This window comes from Cynocephalus volans, chromosome 7 (assembly GCF_027409185.1).
Source record: "Cynocephalus volans isolate mCynVol1 chromosome 7, mCynVol1.pri, whole genome shotgun sequence".
Lineage (NCBI taxonomy): Eukaryota > Metazoa > Chordata > Mammalia > Dermoptera > Cynocephalidae > Cynocephalus > Cynocephalus volans.
Window position 1 is genome coordinate 115,760,599 of NC_084466.1, and position 19,707 is coordinate 115,780,305.

General features: G+C 35.6%; 1 protein-coding gene and 1 pseudogene across 2 annotated transcripts in view; one reads left to right on the plus strand and one right to left on the minus strand.

Annotated features, from left to right (window-relative positions):
* PRKG1 (protein kinase cGMP-dependent 1) overlaps positions 1-19,707 on the minus strand; it is a 1,297,492-nt gene that overhangs the window by 417,883 nt on the left and 859,902 nt on the right. The gene's annotated exons all lie outside the window — the stretch shown is intronic.
* Positions 2,344-2,692, plus strand: LOC134382670 (large ribosomal subunit protein eL30-like; annotated as a pseudogene).

Sequence of the window (19,707 nt, forward strand, 5' to 3'; positions counted from 1 at the left end):
AATTATTTGTTTAATGTTTGTCTTCCTTCTAGTCTAGAAGTTAACTGAAGTCACCTAGCACAATTTCTGGCATCTAGAAGATGTTCGGTACTTATTGATGAAATTAATGAACCAATGAGTTGGTCATGTAGAACCACAAATAAAATCGGAGTTTCCTGCCTCAAAAGTTAGGGCTCTTGTCTTCTTAACTTACCATCCTCCACTGCTTTTGTGGAAAATTAGTGTCACATTTTATTTGGGGTATTTTTTCTTTTTTTAATTTTTGCATTTTAAATTCAAGATATGACTTGATACCATTTTTACAGGAGGAGATTTTTACAGGATTAACACATGCCAAAACCAATATAGGACTTTTATATTATATACCATGTTATCTTTCTTTAAAACCATGAGATTATTCCATAATTCTTATTTTAAAAGCTTTATTCTCCATAGGAAACCAGAAAGGAAAAAAAACCTTGGATGAAAAAATAGGAGTCTGTCAATCCCAGTAGAGCAGACAATTTTCAATGGAGAGTTCTCAGGAGGTTGGGCAGAGCAGATCCAGTAGACTTGATCCCAGCCACAATGGCTTACTTTCCCTCAGACCTTGTTGACAAAATGTTATCAAGCTAGTGATAATTGAGCTCTAATGCACTTATTTAATGTAAGCTAAATCTAAGTCACATCACTTAATCTTTCTGCAGCTCATTGTCATATGTGGACAATGGACTAATAACTTCCTACCTACTTTCAAAGCGAATTATAAGGATTAAAGTGTTTTGTAAAATGTAATCCATAATTTAAATATATAGTATCACACAAAATTTTTTTTTAATCAAACACAATAAATAGTTTTTGTTATGCAAAAGAGGTATCACTTTCTTATGTGGAAAATGGAGGCTGAGAAATTATTTCAGAAGCAAATGCCCCATGGATGTGCAGGCAGGTACTATACAGCTATAGAAATGTCACTCGCCTTTTGGTCCAGGTAAAGGATGCTCACTAGAAATGCATGAGACAACCTGGGGTTCCTTATACAGTGGCTACCCTTGCTTGCCTCCTTGTGAGATTCAGGTAGCATATATTTAAAATTCCTCCTACTGAGTAACCCGAATCAAATTTCAGAACCCAGATGTTCATATGTGGCATTTGGCTCCAATGTCATCCAGGAGAGACTGCGGTTGCTTTGCCTAACTTCAGAGACCTACTCTCAAGCCAGCATGAGGACAGACAAGCTCTAAATGGTCATAGCAGAAGACCATACATTGATTCTATATACAGGATTTTTGTTTCCTACCAAGGGAGGCACGTTTAAAGTCATGGGCACATATTTCCGAAAGCTCAATTGGGTTGTTCACACAGAAAGAAACAGACTCATGAACCTTGAGTAAAGAAGGAGACCTTAGAGAAGGTGACTCATGGTAGTTTTCTTGTCTGCAAACAATTCTCTCCTCTCCGCCTAAGGCTCTTACCGCACTTTAGACTTCTGTCTACAACTGCTCAAAAATGGACATGAATCACAATTTGTATATGTTTGTTTCCCGAGAGATGGTAAGATACTTGAGGCCAGTGACTTTCTTTGTTCATTTCAGGGTGACTCAAATGTGACTGGGCCGCCTGAGTCAGCCCTGCACTCACCCCATCTTAAGACCAATCTCATAGTTACACAGAAAAGCGCAAATAAAGCAAGACTCATCAAAGGATAAAAGTTTAAAAATATGTGATAGTCCGGAATTCTGTTTTTTGTGGGTTTTTTGTCTGTCTGTTTGTTTATAGCCCAGATAATGTCACAAAGCCCATTAAAAATGACTATAGCTAAAGCAAATTTATATATACAAGCAAGCAGATGGTGATGCTGATTTCATTCTATCCTCTGGCTATTCTGTTTTGATGTCAGCAGAAGTATTTAGAGGGCAAGAAAAACAAAAAAACCCACAGGTTCTGCACTTACTGAACAGTTACAGGTAGGTCAGTAATGCTACCTCTGGGAGGAAAAGCCAGCGATAACATGATCAGACACCCCAATTCTGTTCGTAGAGGACTGTTTCTTAAATAAATGACTTGAGCATGTCATTTCGTCACTGCATAGAAGCAATGTGTATGTGTTTCTGCTTTCTCTACATGTTGCTTTCTCTTTGACAAAAACTCATTATGAGAGACAGCCACAAGCTCATTTGGAATTCACCAAGTAGGCAGTTCTAGTCAGTTTGTATGGGAAGAAAGGAAAATGACTTGTGACAGGAATAAATCCTGCAACAGAAACTGGACATTTCCTTTCTGGTGATGTTCTGGGGAATAACAAAATTACATGGTGGGGCAACTGCTCTTGGTAGGGGGCAATCCATCACCTAAGGCAGGAAGATGGTGGCTGCAAAGAAGACGAACCAGTCACTGTAATCAATCAATTCTAGCCTCTAGCTCATTACAAAAAGTGCAAAGTACATGCTGGGGTACAAGCGGACTCTACAGAAGATCTGACAAGGCAAAGCAAAATTAGTCATCCTCGTCAATAACTGTACAGCCTGGAGGAAATCTGAAACAGACTTCTATGCCATGTTGGCCAAAACCAGTGTCCACCACTACAGTGGCAATTATGTTGAATTGGGCACAGAGTGTGGAATATACAACAGTGTACACACACTGGCTATCCTTGATCCAGGTGATTCTGATATTATTAAAAGCATGCCAGAACAGACTGGTGAAAAGTAAACCATGCAAAATGTTTCTTTAATAAGACTTGCCAGAGCTTGTTAAAAAAAGAAAGAAAGACAAAAAAAAAAAAAAAAAAAGAAAAGAAAAAAGATGGTGGGAAGTTTCCAAAAAAGAGGACCTCAAACTATTAAATATTAAACACCTTTTAAAAAGATGACTGTGTAACCCAATGGTATAGGACAAAATCCTTTTTTTATTTTTTGATCAACAAGAAAATCATTTAGAGTAGTTGTATGAGAGTATCTGATGTACAGACAGCTAATCTATCCTGAATGTTTTTACTTGCACACTTTCTAGGCTGATGCTATCCATTCAAGGTAAACTTGTCACTTATGTATTGAGAGACAGTTTCTTACCGACACATGAAGTTTCTTACTGCAAACTTCTCCCTGTTCAGCACAGCATTTGGAGCTAATCAGAATGGTTACAAAAGATAATGTGTTTGCCCATACCGTATGAGTAAGTAGTGCTGGATATACATGTGTATGTATATAGTTATTATACTTATATGTACACACAAGATTTATTTATTTATTTTTATTTTATTTTATTTTTGGCAGCTGGCCAGTAAGTGAATCCATACTCATGACCTTGGCTTTATAAGGCTGCACTCTAACCAAATGAGCTAACTGGCCAGCCTTTAAAAAAAATGAATATATGTTTGCTACAATGTTTAATACTCTTTACATCTTTCTGGTTAAAAAATGTATAATACATACTTGAAAGCATACTGAAAAAGATTAAATAAAGAATTAAATTATGTTGACTTAGTTATACACTCTCCTGAGAAGGAAAAATACATGCTCTCTATAAAAATTCAGCAAAACATGTAGGCAATGAGTTTATTTACAAAGTGTCAACTGGTCCCTCAATCATGGAAAAATGTGGCGCCCTTCTGAAAATTCATTTTACTATCTTCTGAGTGTGTTAAATTGGCCGAATTGTGAAAATATTCACTTAGCAAAATAATTCTGATCTGGATGTTGCCTCCATAGGATGGAAGATTAGGGGAAAATATTCTTCAGTTTATCTTTATGAAAAAGTTATTACAGTATAACATGAGGAGACAGCATATCTTAAAGAACAGAGCAAAAAGCTCTTCAGAGGAAAAATCCTCTTGGTGCAATCTTTTTAAAATTACTTCAATCTTCTCTACATTTATGTTGCAAATGCTACTATGGAAAGATGTTTGATGGTCATGGGCCAGTGATTGTAGAGATTGAGTGCTGGGTAATAAAGAAGGGAATTTTGTGATTCTTAAAAATGCGTATTTCACTTGGAAGCATAAGCTTTTAAAAACCAAACTGATTTAAAATATAAAGTGTAATATCAAACATAAATTCTTATAAAAATGCTGCTCACCAAATGGTACCTGTTTGTAGTGATAAGCAGGGCAGTAAAGGTTCTTTAGAGACCATTGTGTAATTATTTGGTGGTGTGGGAACAATACCCCCCAAAAATCTGAAAATAAAGTTTTTCGAGTTGCTTAAAGTCGTTTAGGCAAGAATATACCCTGGCTCATAAAATTGTTCATCAGATTATTTTAGTACTCTTGACAGGCCGATAACCCTGAAAAGAAAGATAATCTGTAGAATCAAACAAAATTCACAAAAAAGGAACATTCTGTCTTTTACATTATATGCGGTTCTTCCAGAAGCAGACTTGAGACAAGGATTTAGGTAGGATTAGCTTATTTGTGTGCTGATCCCAAGAACCATAGTTAGGGAAGGAAAAGCAGCCAATGATATTTTTGTTATGAAGCAACTTTCCATTGTGGGCAACTGAAGCTTGATTCTACTGGCAGCCGATGTAGAAAACATGCCTTAGAATTATCCCACCCTGGAGCAAGTTCCTGCTGGTCTCTTGGTGACAGTTGCTTCCAGAATCATTAATTCCCTGGCACTTTCAGCTTGCCACATGGGGGCACAAAGTATGTTCTGATGGCTAGGGGAGGCAGCCCTCAAGCAAACAAATGCAGGTGCTGGCAGCTGGGAGTCTGAAGTGGCAAGAGAAAGAGATACTGGTGGGGCACTGACATCATTTACTATGCAAAAATAACTGGCTATTCTTTTTCTCTCTTTTTTTTTAACAAAAGAATATTTGTAGGAATTGTAAAATTTAAAGTCCGCATCACTTTTTAATGATTCCATTTTTTCGTAAGATTATTTATGTACAGGAGCAGTCAAGAAAAAGATATTAGCAGATTTTTGTGATGATGGAAAGAAGTTCTTGGTCAGTCAAACCAGTAGGTATGAGATGATGGAGAAAGCTCCTGATCTTGAGTTCAGTTCTTTTGATGGAATCTTGAACAAACATTTACTGTTCATAGAGCAACATGAGCTTGAACTGTAATTTTTATCTAGTTGGGGCACGGGGGAAGAGAAGAGACTTAGAACTAGTATTTTATGATGGAACAGATCTTTACTGAAAATGTATGGTGCCTGAGTTAGGTTAAACCATTCCTCCAACCGATGGCTTCCATCTAAAGCTTTTCTAAACAGTGATGGATGTCCATCCTATATTTTTACCATTTGCACATATTTCCAGTGATCAACTGATGTCAAGAAGCTCTCGCTCAATTACATCAAAATTCATGGGGCGTTAAGTTGGAGAAATGATGCTGAAAGTCACCAGATATTTAAAGTAATGAGGAAAAAAGAGGATGGAAGGAACAAAATTCATAGTCTCCTTTGTCAAGGCGTCTAAGCACTTGGCATAGTTACAGAACTCTGGAAAATAAAAAGTGTGAGGATAGGACAGTAGACAGAAGAAGGAAAATTTTTCCAACAGTCATCACCAGGAAGTTTAAGTAAAGTTCAGTAACATGAGTGAAGGAATTAGAACAGAGACAGTCCCATCTCATATCTGAAAAGTTTCTATTTTACCTAGAAACAACATTTTATTCATTAAAAGAAGTATGTCAGAGAAATCCTAATATTTGAAATTCCTCCCTATATTTGCTGGACAATGAGAAATTAAACGTTTTTTTTTTTTGTTTGTTTTTCTTTTTTTGGCTGACCGGTACAGGAGGTACAGGAATCTAAGCCTGGACCTTGCTGTTATGAGCACCACATTCTAACAAACAGAGCTGACCGGCCAGCTATTAACTAATTCTTGCGCACCAACATATACTGACTATTCTGAATAAAATACAACTAAGAATACAAGTAAAATGCAAGTCCCTGCATAAAGCAATTAAACAAACAAACAAATATAAAAACCCTCAAATATCAAAATACCTACCCTAGGAGAACAAAGAAATCTGTAAGACACCAAATATTACATTTAAATCGTGCAGATGGTGACAGCAAGGGTCACCCTTATATCTGCAAGTGGATTAGGCAGCTGCCTCTGTAGTCTGATTTGAGAAACAGAAAGGGGCATAAACCAAAATATTCTCTCTACTTCCCCCGTTCCAGTATCTAAAATGATTCCCTTTAAGATTTGCAACTTTGTGTAACCCATATTTCTCTGTGTGTGTGTTTAAAATACAAATATACATATCTACGCACATAACTGTGTTCATGTATTTGGGGGAAACAAATGTATTAACAATATCAACAATTTCTGGCAAATTAGTTTATTAATTAGTTCTTTCTATGAAAAGGGACACAGAAAGTGCTATTTTTAAAGGGAAAGGGAAGACTGGACAGTTCTAGATCCTATGTTTACAGGGCAAACCAAAGGCAAGGTTGTGCTGGGTCACTGGGGCATATGCTCTGAAGAAGAAAAAAGAATAAGAAAAAAAAGGGATAAAGAAGGAGGAGGAGAAGGCTAGAAGAACTCTGTTGACGACACTTACTTATTCCCCAAATTTGTACTGAATACATATACAAGACCACAGTAAATTGAATGACTCTATGTGGCATCATTCTTACAAAATAAAAAATGAGTGGTGCCCCTAGACTTTTGAAATATGATATGCCTTTACATATGATTGTGATTTTTCCCCTTTTTGCCTAAGTATTACTTCAAAATTAACTAAATTTTAAAAACTGTTTTTAAAATAAACATATTTAAATGTTCCTAAAAAGCTGGAGGACATCTGGTCAATAAAAACATTTTTAAAAGTTCATTAGGTGAGCTAATATGGGTTGGATTGTTGTCCCTTCCAAAGCTCGGGTGGAAGATTGATCTCCAGTGTGGCAATGTTGAAAGGTGAGGTCTTTAAGAGGTGACTGGATCATAAGGACTATGCCTTCATGAATGGATTAATCCACTTATGGAGTAATGGCTTAATGGTTTAATGGGTTATCATGGGTGTGGACTGGTGGCTTTATAAGGAGAGTAAGTAAGAACGTTAAAGAGCTTTTTCCATTCTTGCCATGTGATTGCCTGCATCGCCACCAGACTGTAGAGAGTTCCCACCAAGCAGAAGGCCCTCACTAGATGTGTTCCCTGGACCTTGGACTTCCCAGCTTCCAAAACTGCAAGAAATAAATTTTATTTCTTTATACATTACCGAGTTTCAGGCATTCTGTTATCAGTGACAGAAAACAGACTAATACATGATCTGTTTACCTAAAGAAAATCTGGGGTGGGATTTTTTAAAATATATTTTTCAAAAGCCAAATTTTTCTTTGATCTATTCAGATTACCATACACAATATTTTGTATATATATATTTTTTTTCTCATTAAAACTTAAAACATTTCTCACATTTTCCAATTCATTACAATCTGGATAGCCTGAGATAATGCAATTGGTCACTCTGAAGCACAGGCTCCTATCTCATGAGTGCCTTCAACACTAATCTATTCCAAGTGATTCTTGATATTTCTAGTATTCCTAAGAATATAGTTGGAAGACAGAGTTGAATTTAATAGAAAAGAATACTATTATTTTATGTTGTTTCCTTCTAATCAATGAGGCTCCCACAGAGTGGAAGTCTTAAGAGGGGAAAAAAAGGATGATTATTATAATAATTACCACTTTTGAGAGATTCCACTTGTAAGGTCTGGTGCTTTAGGAGAGCAGAGACTCTGGGCCTTCCCTATCCCTACAATCCAGGAAGTGTCTGGCACACAGTAGGGGCTCAAATTAATTATTTAATTAACCAACTAATTTCACATGATCTTCCCAACAGGAATGTAACGTAAATAGCATTAACCTCATTTTACAGTGGAGAAAATAATGCTGAAAGAAATTGCATAATTATCCCCAATGACGAACAGCTGGTAATTGACAGAAGCCTGTACTTACGTTTTCTAGAAAGCAAAACAAACGAATAAAAGCAAATCTACTGCACTATATTTGTTTTCTACAATTTAAGTTACGTATATTTTCCTCTAACTTACCATAGCTTGTGATACCTTAAACCAGGTGCCTTTTTGTTAGAAAATGGGTTAATGTATTGTGAAATTTCTATCTAGATGCTGTAAGGCTTCAGAATTTCAGTGTATTTTTGAAGCATTAACATTACAAATTCAAGTGAGCACACAGTTTATTTCAACAATATGGTGGTTTTCAGATAATGAATTTATGTAAAGATGGTGAAAATATTAAATCATTTTACAGTCATATGATATTTTGATGTAATCTGCCTATTACTTTGGGGCTTTCCTGCTCTCATATAAATTACCTAACTTTTACATTTTCTATGACGGTATTTTCAAAAACAGTTGAATATCCATGTATTTTTAATGAAACAGAGCAGTCTGCTGAAGGAAGCAAAAGGCAACAGTTTTGTCTTGTTTCATAAGCACACAAATTGACAGCAAAGGGAGAGCAAATCATATGCAGAAAAATTTCCCCAGAGAAAAACTGGATTGGGAATGGTCTCTATAGCACCAAACTGTAAGGTGTACCCAGTGACCAAGATTTAGTGAATATACCTGCCTGGCTTTGGGTTTTTTGTTAAATTTGACTCAAATACTTTCACATACACTGGCTATTCATTTTTCTATCAAGTAGCTAAAACAGATGAGTGAAGGTTCAAGGAAAGTAAACTTTTACTTCAAGATAGTGGTAAATTTAGTATAATAAAGTGTGAAAAAGATACAGGACTTACTTTAAAAAATAGTTATGCAAAGAAATGAGAGGGTATGAAAATCATGAATTAGTCAATAATTATGGAAAACATTTTTAATTTTTTTGTTACAAAGATTCTGTTACTTTTATTAATTTAGAAATTATTCATATTATGAATATAGAAACCTAGATGATTAGATAGGTAGATAGATAGATAGACAGACAGATGGACAGATAAAAAATAAACTTCAATTAACCTGAAAGATAACCAAACTATCACATAGCCAAATTTCGACTGTACTACATGTTTTTAGATAGAGTTTGATTTCAGATTTAATAACAACAACAAGAAAAGTGCTCCTGAAACATAGCCTTTGGTAATTAAAGGTTAAAATTAACCCTATAAATTTTCTTAAACTATAACTATGGCATTATATAATGAAAACAAAAATAATTATTTTGAGATTCTATAATATCACAAATCATCAGATTAAGACAGAATATCCTGATTAAGTCAAAATCCTTAATACTGATAAATTAAAATAATAAGATATGTAATATCTTAAAATTCCAGAGAAACTACATTTTTATTGCATATTCCTAAAAAATGGTACAGAAATAATGATCTTGCCTTAAGAAGGTGAGGTCATACAAACATTATTATAAAGGAATACTTTTACAAAATTTTTATTTTACAATTAATTTTCATTCCTTAAAATAGGTGTATGATTACAGAAATAGATAGACTCTGACCCTAAGGAAAAAGGTACCCTATGAAATTGCTAATAGTCAACCATCCCAAAACCCAATAATTACATACAGTTCAAAACCTATCACAGAAAAGAAAATCATTAATTTCATATACATACATTGAGTACCTGCTATATAAGAGTTGCTATGGGGAATACAATGATTAAAGTGACAAATAAAAGTGTCACTTATAAAGAATTTACATTATATAAAGATTTACCAGTAAGCACACAGTAAGCATCATAACAATATGGGGGAAACACCTATACAAGCAGAATGTTAAATTAAGAATGCTAGAGGAAATTTTTAAAAGCTTTTTTGAAAAAAATTATAAATGTATTTTTATCTTTGCCACAAGAGATGGAAGAATTATTGCACTGAACTGAATTCAGCTTATTAAACTGAATACACAGACCCAAAAAGCTATCACTCACTGAAAGCTAATTTAATAGTCATCATGTTAATAAGAACTGCTACCATTTGAATATTTATACCAGATACTGGGCTAAGCATTTTACATAAGTTGTCTCTCTTAATCCTACAAAAACCCTAAAAAGTAAAAATAACATTCCGATGTTATAGATGGGGAAACTAAGGCAATTTAAAGAAAAAAAAGCCAAGTAAATTGCCAACAGAATGGCAGCAACTAATAAGCTGCAGAACTGGGATTTCAATCTGTAGTCTGACTCAAAAACCTAGACTCTTAACCACTACCAAAGCACAATCATCCTGCTTTTTTTCAGGTGTATAGGTAAAATTTCCTAATGCTCTGTGGAAAGTGCCACATTAGTGAAACGAATCTAGACCTGGAGTGCAGAGAGAGGCAGTAACGAGCATGCAAGAAAAATGAAGAATGGGCCATATAATTTTCAAGGCCCAGTGCAAAATGAAAATGCGGGGCCCCCATGTTCAAATTGCAGAGGAAAAAGTTTGCTAAAGGTACTAACAGATAAAGCTTTATCGTTTCTTCCTTTCTTTCTCTCTCCACTTTTTGTAGTATTTTTTATTTGCTATTTAAAGTTGCACTCCTTCAAGCACAGGATGCTCCCAGGTGAGTACAAATCCTTATAGGTACCTGGACTGCCCACCTCCTGAACCACAACTCTACATATGTGCAAGCCACCAGATGTCTATGGGGTTCCCCTTCTCTCCAGCTGTTGGACTTACCTGCTGTGCACTCCAGCCAGAGGTTAGGAAGTCAAGCCAGGTATCTCTTCTTTCCACAGGCCCACCATACCACTACAGGCAGAAGACGGTATTGATTGCAACTTTTTTGCTGGGATGGGCTATGTATTTGTATGAGGTGGTATGGTGGGCAGGAGGAGCCTCCCGGCTTAGTCTCCCACCAAATGTGCCATGGCACTACCAGCCTAGGGCTGGGATGGTAGCCACTATTCCATGGGGTTTGCATATCCAAGCCCAGGCTCCTGCTGTGAGCAATGGGCAGCAGTGGTCAGCAATGGGGATTTGAAGGGGGAGGCCATGCAGAGCGCAGGGGTGTGGGAGCTCAAAACCAGTCATGGGAATGGGGGAAGAGAAAAGAGAAGGGATCCTACATGAACCAGGCTCCAAGTAGCTTCCTTGTCCCATCAGGCTTCAGTTACAAAAATACAAGGGTGAAATTATCAAGAATTTTAGGACAGTGACCACAGAGCACCAAATTGAAAGAATGGGGCTCTTCTGATCACTGAGCCCTGTGAGATTACATTGGTACCATGCCCACAAAAGCTGGCCATCCCAGGGGCTACGACTTGGAAAAATGCTGAAGGTAAACATACGACTCAACTTGTTTACTACCATACTATTATAACCATGTTTCGAAAGGAGACAATGGGCACCTTCATGAAATGTAAGATACAAGAACCAAGGAAGTCTGGGAATCTGTAGCAAAGTCAATGAAATGACACTCAAGAAATTAGCATTTCTCAAAGGAAGTTATACGAATGGCCAACAGACACATTAAAAAATGCTCAACATCGCTCAATATCAGGGAAATGCAAATCAAAACCACACTGAGATATCCTCTCACCTCAGTGAGAATGGCTACAAGAGCTGGCAAGGATTCAGAGAAAGGGAAACTCTCCTACACTCTTGGTGGGACTGTAAATTGGTGCAGACATTACGGAAAACAGTATGGAGGTTCCTCAAACAACTACAGATAGAACTGCCATACAATCCAGCAATCCCACTGCTGGGTATTTACCCAAAGGAATGGAAATCATCATGTTGGAGGGATACCTGCACTCCTACGTTTATGTCAGCTCTGTTTACAATAGCCAAGAGTTAGAACTAACCTAAATGTCCATTGACTGACGAACTGATAAGGAAAATGTGGTATATATACACAATGGAATACTATTCTGCCATTAAAAAAAGAATAATATCCTGCCATTTGCAGCAACATGAAAGAAGTTGGAGAAAATTATGTTGAGTGAAATAAGCCAGGCCCAGAAAGAGAAATATTGCATTTCCTTACTCATAAGTGAGAGCTAAAAAAATAAATGAATTTAAAAAAATCAGATTTAGCTTACTAAAGTTAAATTAGTTACTAGCTGAGAAGATGCTTCAATAAAAGCAAAATCAAGGATCAGAAGACCAGCAATTCCATAGTGAACAGCTACCTTCTGATTCAGAGAAAAGAGAAAATAATCACAAACCATTTTCACCAAAAACAGGAAGGAATTTAGTTTGGTTGAGGCAAGGGATGGAGTGAGTGGAAAGCAGTACAGAGACTCAAGCTGATGTGTGTGCTGGAGACTGAGCAGGCTCATGGCCAATTGTTAAATATGCAAGAATGTTGTGAGTTACACGTTAAGTCGCTGGTTCTGGAAATCAGTCATGGTGTAGATATTTACACACAAAAATCACTACATTCCAAGTTTCAAAAGCTTATGGGGGGAGAGCATGGGGAAACCGGAAAGTCAAGCTAAGAGTATTTTATTTTGTAGGCAATGGGGAACCATTAATCTGAGTCATGTGGTTCCTAATTAAAATGAATCTGAGAGCTTTATAGATTGTATTGGAGGGGAAGGTGGCAGAAGGAAAATCAGTAAGTCGCTGTAATAGAAAAAGGGAGGAATAACAGGAGGACGAGAAAGATGTAAGACACTCCAAAAGAGCACATTAATCCATCAGGAAACTGATTTTGATGAATTGGAGTTAGGGATGCGAAGGAGGAGCTATAAAAAATGTATCTCCCCGGTGTAAACTCCAGTACACCGGGGAGACAATGATACAGCTAACATACTTAGAAAAGAGCAGATGGAGAAATAGATTTGACCAAATGATGTGTTCAATTTTAAACGTGTGTTTTAAGAACCACGATATGCCCATAGGTATATGGCTAAATAAGAATTCAGGAGTTCAGGGTGAGACTCCATCTACAGATAACAAGACAATAATCCACCAAGCGACCAACTACTTAGAATGAAGGTTTAAGGAACTGAATTGGGTAAGTGAGGAGGAAGAAACAGGAGAGTAGAGGATGAAGGAGAAATTCTTAAGGCAGATGAAATATAAGAGGAGGAGGAATCAGAAAAGAAGACAGAGGATATACATCAAATTATTAAGTAATAACTTATTTTTGATAACACAAGAAGGCACAAGACCACTTTAACAAAGAAACTTTCGTTCCCTACCATCATTGAAAATCTACCGTCGAGAGGATTTAGGAAAGCAGTAAAATGAAGTAATCATCTAACTCACTTCATGTTGTTTGATCTGGAGAGGTATAACATCCTATTTCCTAACAGTGCAAACATTGCTGTTTATAAAAGCCCCATAAGGAGCAGAGTTAAAGCATTTATGGTCAGAACTGCATTGCTTTCAGAGGAAAGCCATTGCAAACATATGTCCATTGATTTTTTTTTTTTAACCTGGCAACTGATTGGTTGGGGGAGGTATGAGAAGGAATTCAGTGAAACACCATTTATCTTGGGTTATTCAGGGAAGAAGCCTTTCATATTGCTTTGATTTTCTTTGTAAGGTAACTGAGAAATGAGAAACATTTTTATCCTTCAATTTCTTAGTATTGAAAATGTTTCTAGTACATCTGGGTTGCTTTCTAGAGTAATTAGAAATATTTAACATCATAATTCATAAGCACATCCCAATTCTCTAGCATTCTGGTTAACACTCTGAGAGTTAAACAACATTCTTGCTTCAAAATTCAAATTAAACAGTGAACATGGTTTATCTGGAATTTATATATAATAATACATAACTTTATTAAACATATAAAGTATTTTTCTCCTTTCTCTCTTCACTATTGGGTATAGACCACACTATATAAATATGCACATGATTTTCTGTTTCATGTAGAAATTTCTCATTCCACTTCCACTGTTGATAAGCCAGATGAGCTACATGATAAGATCTTTGAGTTCAAGGGCTATAGTTTTCCTTTTCATCTCCTGTGCATACATTTGTTTCTTTGATTTTGGTACTTTCCATTTTCCCTGTAAGAGTTTTACTTAGAATGCTGATTGTTTTCTGGCTACAAAGCAGTCACAACATAGTAACAAAACTTCCATTTAAAAAAAAGAAAAAAAAAGACAGTTATACAGAATATTCATAATGGGCCAAAGTTGAAACCCAAAATCAGACTATGACAAACAATGCATTTCAAAGTTTTTGACCCAGAGCACATCAAACACAGGGCCAAATGCATATAACGCAATGGCGGGATTCCTAGTTATGTCTGGAAACTTCAGTCGAAAGGAAACTGACAACCAGCAAACAGGTGACTGAAGGAACACAGCTTATAGGGAGGAGCAGGGGAGGCAGAGAGTAAACACAGGTGGCACACAACCCCTGGAATGCAGACCTTTCCCTGCAGATTCACACTGGGAGAGAGACTCTCTTTTCACTCATTCAGAGAGTGATCAGCATAGTTGGTGTCAATTTTTACAAGCAAAAAATATATATATTTTAAAAAGTGCAATCACAACATGTCAACATCAAAATAAAATGCTTACATAGAAGGTAAATATTCATAGACTGAACATTATATTGCAAAGTGGTTTCAAAGCATTTGAAAACAATCAGTCCATAAAAGAAAAAGATCCAATAAATATAATAAATGCAAATAGAGCAATAAAATTATTCATTGGAAAAAAATAAACCTGGGAAAATGCTCTAAGCACATTTAAATTAGAAAACAAATTTATCCAGTGTTCTAGCTTCCCTTACTCAACAAAATCCCTTCTTATATGTACTCATTGTAACATAGAGTCTAGTTTATCTTTGACATCCTCGGCAGAATTCTCACATTAAGGTTTCGGTCCTAGGAGTTTGATAAATATTAACACAAGTCTTTGGGCTTTCTGAACCCTCAAGGAAGTTTATATTATTTATGTCTGTCAAGTCTGAAATAGATAGTGTTTCTTGAAGTAAGGCTTCTTCAAGTTTTCCGGCACAATGGAGAGTCCATAAGGGAAATTAGTGATTGGGCAGGACACTGTAGAGTTATGAAGACTTGCCTCTTAGGGAGGTAATGATAGAAGGAGCAAGGGAAGGAATGCCTTCCAGAATGCCAAGGCTGGATATTTTCAGTATTCCACAGATGAAAAGAATGGAATTTGGATAGGTTTAAAGAAAATAGTAGTATTTATTCTTTCATTTATTGTCTATCAATTAATCTCTCCTTGCCACAAACCATGCTACTTATGTTTACACCAAAGCTAAATTCCTCCAATTTTCAGAGCACTTTATAAAGAGGCCATACCTGCCCCCTCTAGCTGCTCTCAATGTCCCGTCATGCCCTCCACTCTAGTCCAGGCTACATCCTCACTGTCCCAAGGGCAACCATGAGTGCTGCTGCCTCCACTTTTGTTCCCTTCTCCTAGAAAGATGGCTTTCCCCTACTCACTAATCAAATCCCATCCTTGTATAAGTCTTCCTTGCCTATTCCAACATTGCTGAGTTTTTCTAAACTCTGATCATCTACACTGCATATAACCATATAACACAATTCAACTGACAGACAGTATTCTTCATTCCATTTCTCTTCCCTTAAGCACCAGTTATTTACTAGGCACTGGTGCACACAGGCACTGGATATGCAATGATAAATTGCATACTGAGTAAATTGCATAAATTGCAATGATAAATGATAATGAGTTTTCCCAAAACTCAAGGAAATTTACGTGTGTAGTTTTATATGTGTAGTCAAGGGTAAGACACAAATAAAACTGTACTTTAAATTTTATTTTTTTCATAAAATCTAACTAAATTTTTTTGCTGTTTGTTAACCTCGTCTTATCCTAGAGGACAGAGACCTTAGACCTCGATGACTTTTACGTGTCTTCCAATTCAAACGTTAGAATTCTTGCGATGTATTCATTCTACACAGAATTTGCCTAACATAGCAGAAAAGGGCACTCATCTACAATTCCCCCTTCTATTTACCTACCCCTCATTTTGCTGCTTCTCTCATCTTCCAATTCTCAGGCAGTATCACCTCCAACAAGTCACCCAAGCTGGGCAGTTTCCTAAACACCTTCTTTTTTACCTTGCTTCTCCCATATTTAATTCATTCACAATGCCCAGTTGATTTAACTCCCAAAATCTTTCTCAAATCCATCAATATTTTTCCATTCTCATTGCCCTGGCCGAGGGGCATGACCTTGACATTTCTCACCCAGCCAACCACATGGCCTCCATTCCTCTCCCCTCCTTCAGTCCCTTCTCCACACTGTTTCAGAGTGATTTTTATTAAATTCACATCCAAACATATCCCTCTCCTGCTTAAAATTGTTTTATGGCTGTCTATACACCCTTTAAACAAAATCTAATTACTTAGCACGAAACATAAGGTCCTTCATGCAGTATTCCCCTAAAATTCATCTCCAGGCTACCTGCACCTGCCTTTATAGTCTCAACATCAAAGAATGTTGAAGTTCATGAAACTCTTTAAACATTATATGTTCTCACATCTCTGTTTGTGCATTCTGTTCCTCTGCCTAGAATGATTTTTCCTCTCCTCTGCATTTTTTAGGTGGTTGAAAAACGTTAAGATTGAGGACAAGTGTATAGTCTTCTCCAAAAAGGCTTCTTTGAGCTTAACCTACTCCCCACCTCTCAATCCAGCCTCTAGAATGCATTAGGTTCCTTTTCATAACACCTCTTTATGTAGTTCGATAAATACATAAAACTCTAAAATAATTGTCTCTCTCTCCCACTAGACTGAGGTATTGGGGATATGACATTCCTTAAGTCAAATGCTATGTTTTACTCCATCTTTTCAAACCGACCTCAGAGCACACTTCCTAGCACAAAGAAAGTTTTCAGTAATACTGAATGAATGCATAGATCAAGTATTTAAATACTTACTGCTTGAATTGACACCAGGTTCTTTGGAGAATAAACAAAATTTTACAATATTTTAAAGAAGAAAAATATTAAGCTTCATTCCACTACAAAAGTGAAGATATTTTTAACTAATATCTCTCATGGGCAGAAATAAACACACCAATTTACCAGTGACTTCTTTGCTGGTAAATTGATAAAGTAGAAATCTCACCATCAATTAGTGAATCCAGAAATTATCTGTGCCATTTGATTTGTTTCTTTCAAGCTTTCTATTAAAGAATGATTTAAGCTAGTAGTAGGTACTTTAAAATATTCATCATTCCTGTGTGCAAGTTTTAATTATGTTAGTCTTCAAAACAATTATGTTTAGTAATATTTCTTTTATTTTTTCCAGGGATGGGAAATGTTAATGCCTCTGAATTACAGATTGATATATACATCTATGATTTCAAATACAGTCTAATGTGATCTATATACCATTCTGTGATTTAAATGAGAATGCTAGTTTTAACTTTCTATTACTGTGTCAATTATATCTCTGAAAATTATTACTTCAGGTTTGAATGGATACTGAAATTTATTCATATGGACACAACACGAGTCGACAATTATTTTAGTTAAGTCCTGTAAGTCCTTTTCACAGATAAATAAAAGTTCACACTTGAATGATCATGTAACTCAAGGAAAATTACTGGGACAGTGGTATATAAAACTGAGAATAAAATAATGTCCAAGTTTCAACACTGTAAAACCCTGATACTCTGCTGGTATAATTTAATTTATATATTATGTTCTATATTTCTATAAAAATGACTTTTCATTTAAAAGGTAATGCTTATTACATATGTATAAGAAATTCCAATAATGTAATAACATGGTAAACTAAAGAAAAGAAAAAAATGCTTAACGATAGACTTCAGTCAGAAATACAACTGGAAATCAGACATTTTCCCTCAGCACGACTTGTATGAAACCATTCCTGAACACTCTGACCTGAGTTCTAAGCAAGAGGCCCTCAGAAAGCAAGTCCAGGCATTTTATATTATTTTAACTGCAGTTTTAGTACCGTTCAAAATATACGTATAGACCTAATTGAGAATATATTTCAGCAATGTTCTAACCAAAATTCTACAATTATATATTTTTTTTCTAAGTATAAACCAGATTCATAAAGGAAAGGTCAGATGAGGAAAAGTGAAGGGAAGTCCTAACTATGTGCTCATCAGTTCCTTAACTTTTAAATTTTTTTCCCATTCATCAAAATGAAAATATTAAATATTAATCATTCATCAAAATGCTTAATGCCTTCAAAAGAATAGTATATATATAAATGAGAAAAAATATTCGTCATCATCAGAAAATTACAGCTTTATCAATACCCTGTTGCATATTATAAAACTGGTAATAAACTCTCTGATGGTGAGTTTAATTAGATGAGACTACATAAAGGTAACGAAGTCATATTTAAGCATTTATATAATTAAACTAATTTCATCATGAGTTTGTTTTACTAAGGGTATAACACAATAGTACTTTGAAAACATATAGTATTTTTCAGCACATGAGTCCTTAATTATTAGATTTTAAAGAAATACAGATGTTCTCTGATATGCGGAAAGCCTCAGAGTTATTTATAAATTTCCCTAAGAATATGAAATCCTCCTATAATTCATCAATGTAGCTGGTGTATGGTACAAATGCTCTGCTTTTAACAAAATTCAACTTTCATTTATATTCCATAATTCTGCTGGTCCAAGACGATTATCAGCAGCATACCTTCATTAATTTACAGCTTCATAATCCATGAGAAAGAATGAAATGACAGGAAAAGATCCTACTGTTGATTAATAAATACATAAACAATGTTAGAGATTTATGGAAAATAAATACCAAGGTGAAGTCAAGACTTTTATTTTCCAAGGAGATGTGAGTATACAAACATTTTATTCCAAAGTCTGTACTTCACTCACACTAAGCGAATGATGCAGAGATAAGTGTTTGGTCTGAAACATATTGTTGCTAGAGAAATAAAATTTCTGTTCAGACACCAGCATTTTATGATACCCAACCTACCATAAATATACTCCATCTTATAGTTCTACTGCAAGTTCCAGGGAAATACCATAATTTAAATGAATGTACTTTGGTAAAACATGTATCTGTTTAATAGAGTGTAAAATAATGTTTTAATAGGAAATGTTCTGAAAGGAATTTGAGACAAAATCTATTATCTTGAAATTACTACACAAAAGTGAGTAGATTAACTTTCATATGATACATGACGGGACTTCATAAAGTTTGTGGAAAATGAAATTAAAAGGTAAAAATAAAAAATATCCACAACTTCATATCTCAACAAAAGCTCCATCAAGTTCAAGACACATTTGCCAGTGATTATATTAGCCATTTAGTCCATCCCTAAAGAACTGAGTGTCCTGGGAATTTAACCTTGCAATGTATTTTTTTTTTAATATTATTAACTGAAGAAAAATGAGTGCCCTTTAAAGATAGTTTTAAGATTAGAAAATAAAAAGAAGTCAGAAGGAGCCAAATTAGGACTGTAAGGTGGATGCCTAATGATTTCCCATCAAAACTCATGCAAAATTGCCCTTGCTTGATGAGAGGAATGAGCAGGAATATTGTTGTGGTGGAGAAGGACTCTCTGGTGAAGCTTTCCCAGGCATTTTTCTGCTAACGCCTTGGTTCACTTTCTTCAAACACTCTCATAATAAGCAGATATTATCAATCATTGGCCCTCCAGAAAGTCAAGAAGCAAAATGCTTTGAGCATCCCCAAAATCTGTTGCCATAACCTTTACTCTTAACCGGTCTACTTTTGCTTTGACTGGACCACATCCACCTCTTGGTGGCCATTGTTTTGATTGTACTTTGTCTTCAGGATCATACTGGTAAAGCCATGTTGCATCTCTTGTTACAGTTCTTCAAAAAAATGCTTCAAGATTTTGATCCCACCTGTTTAAAA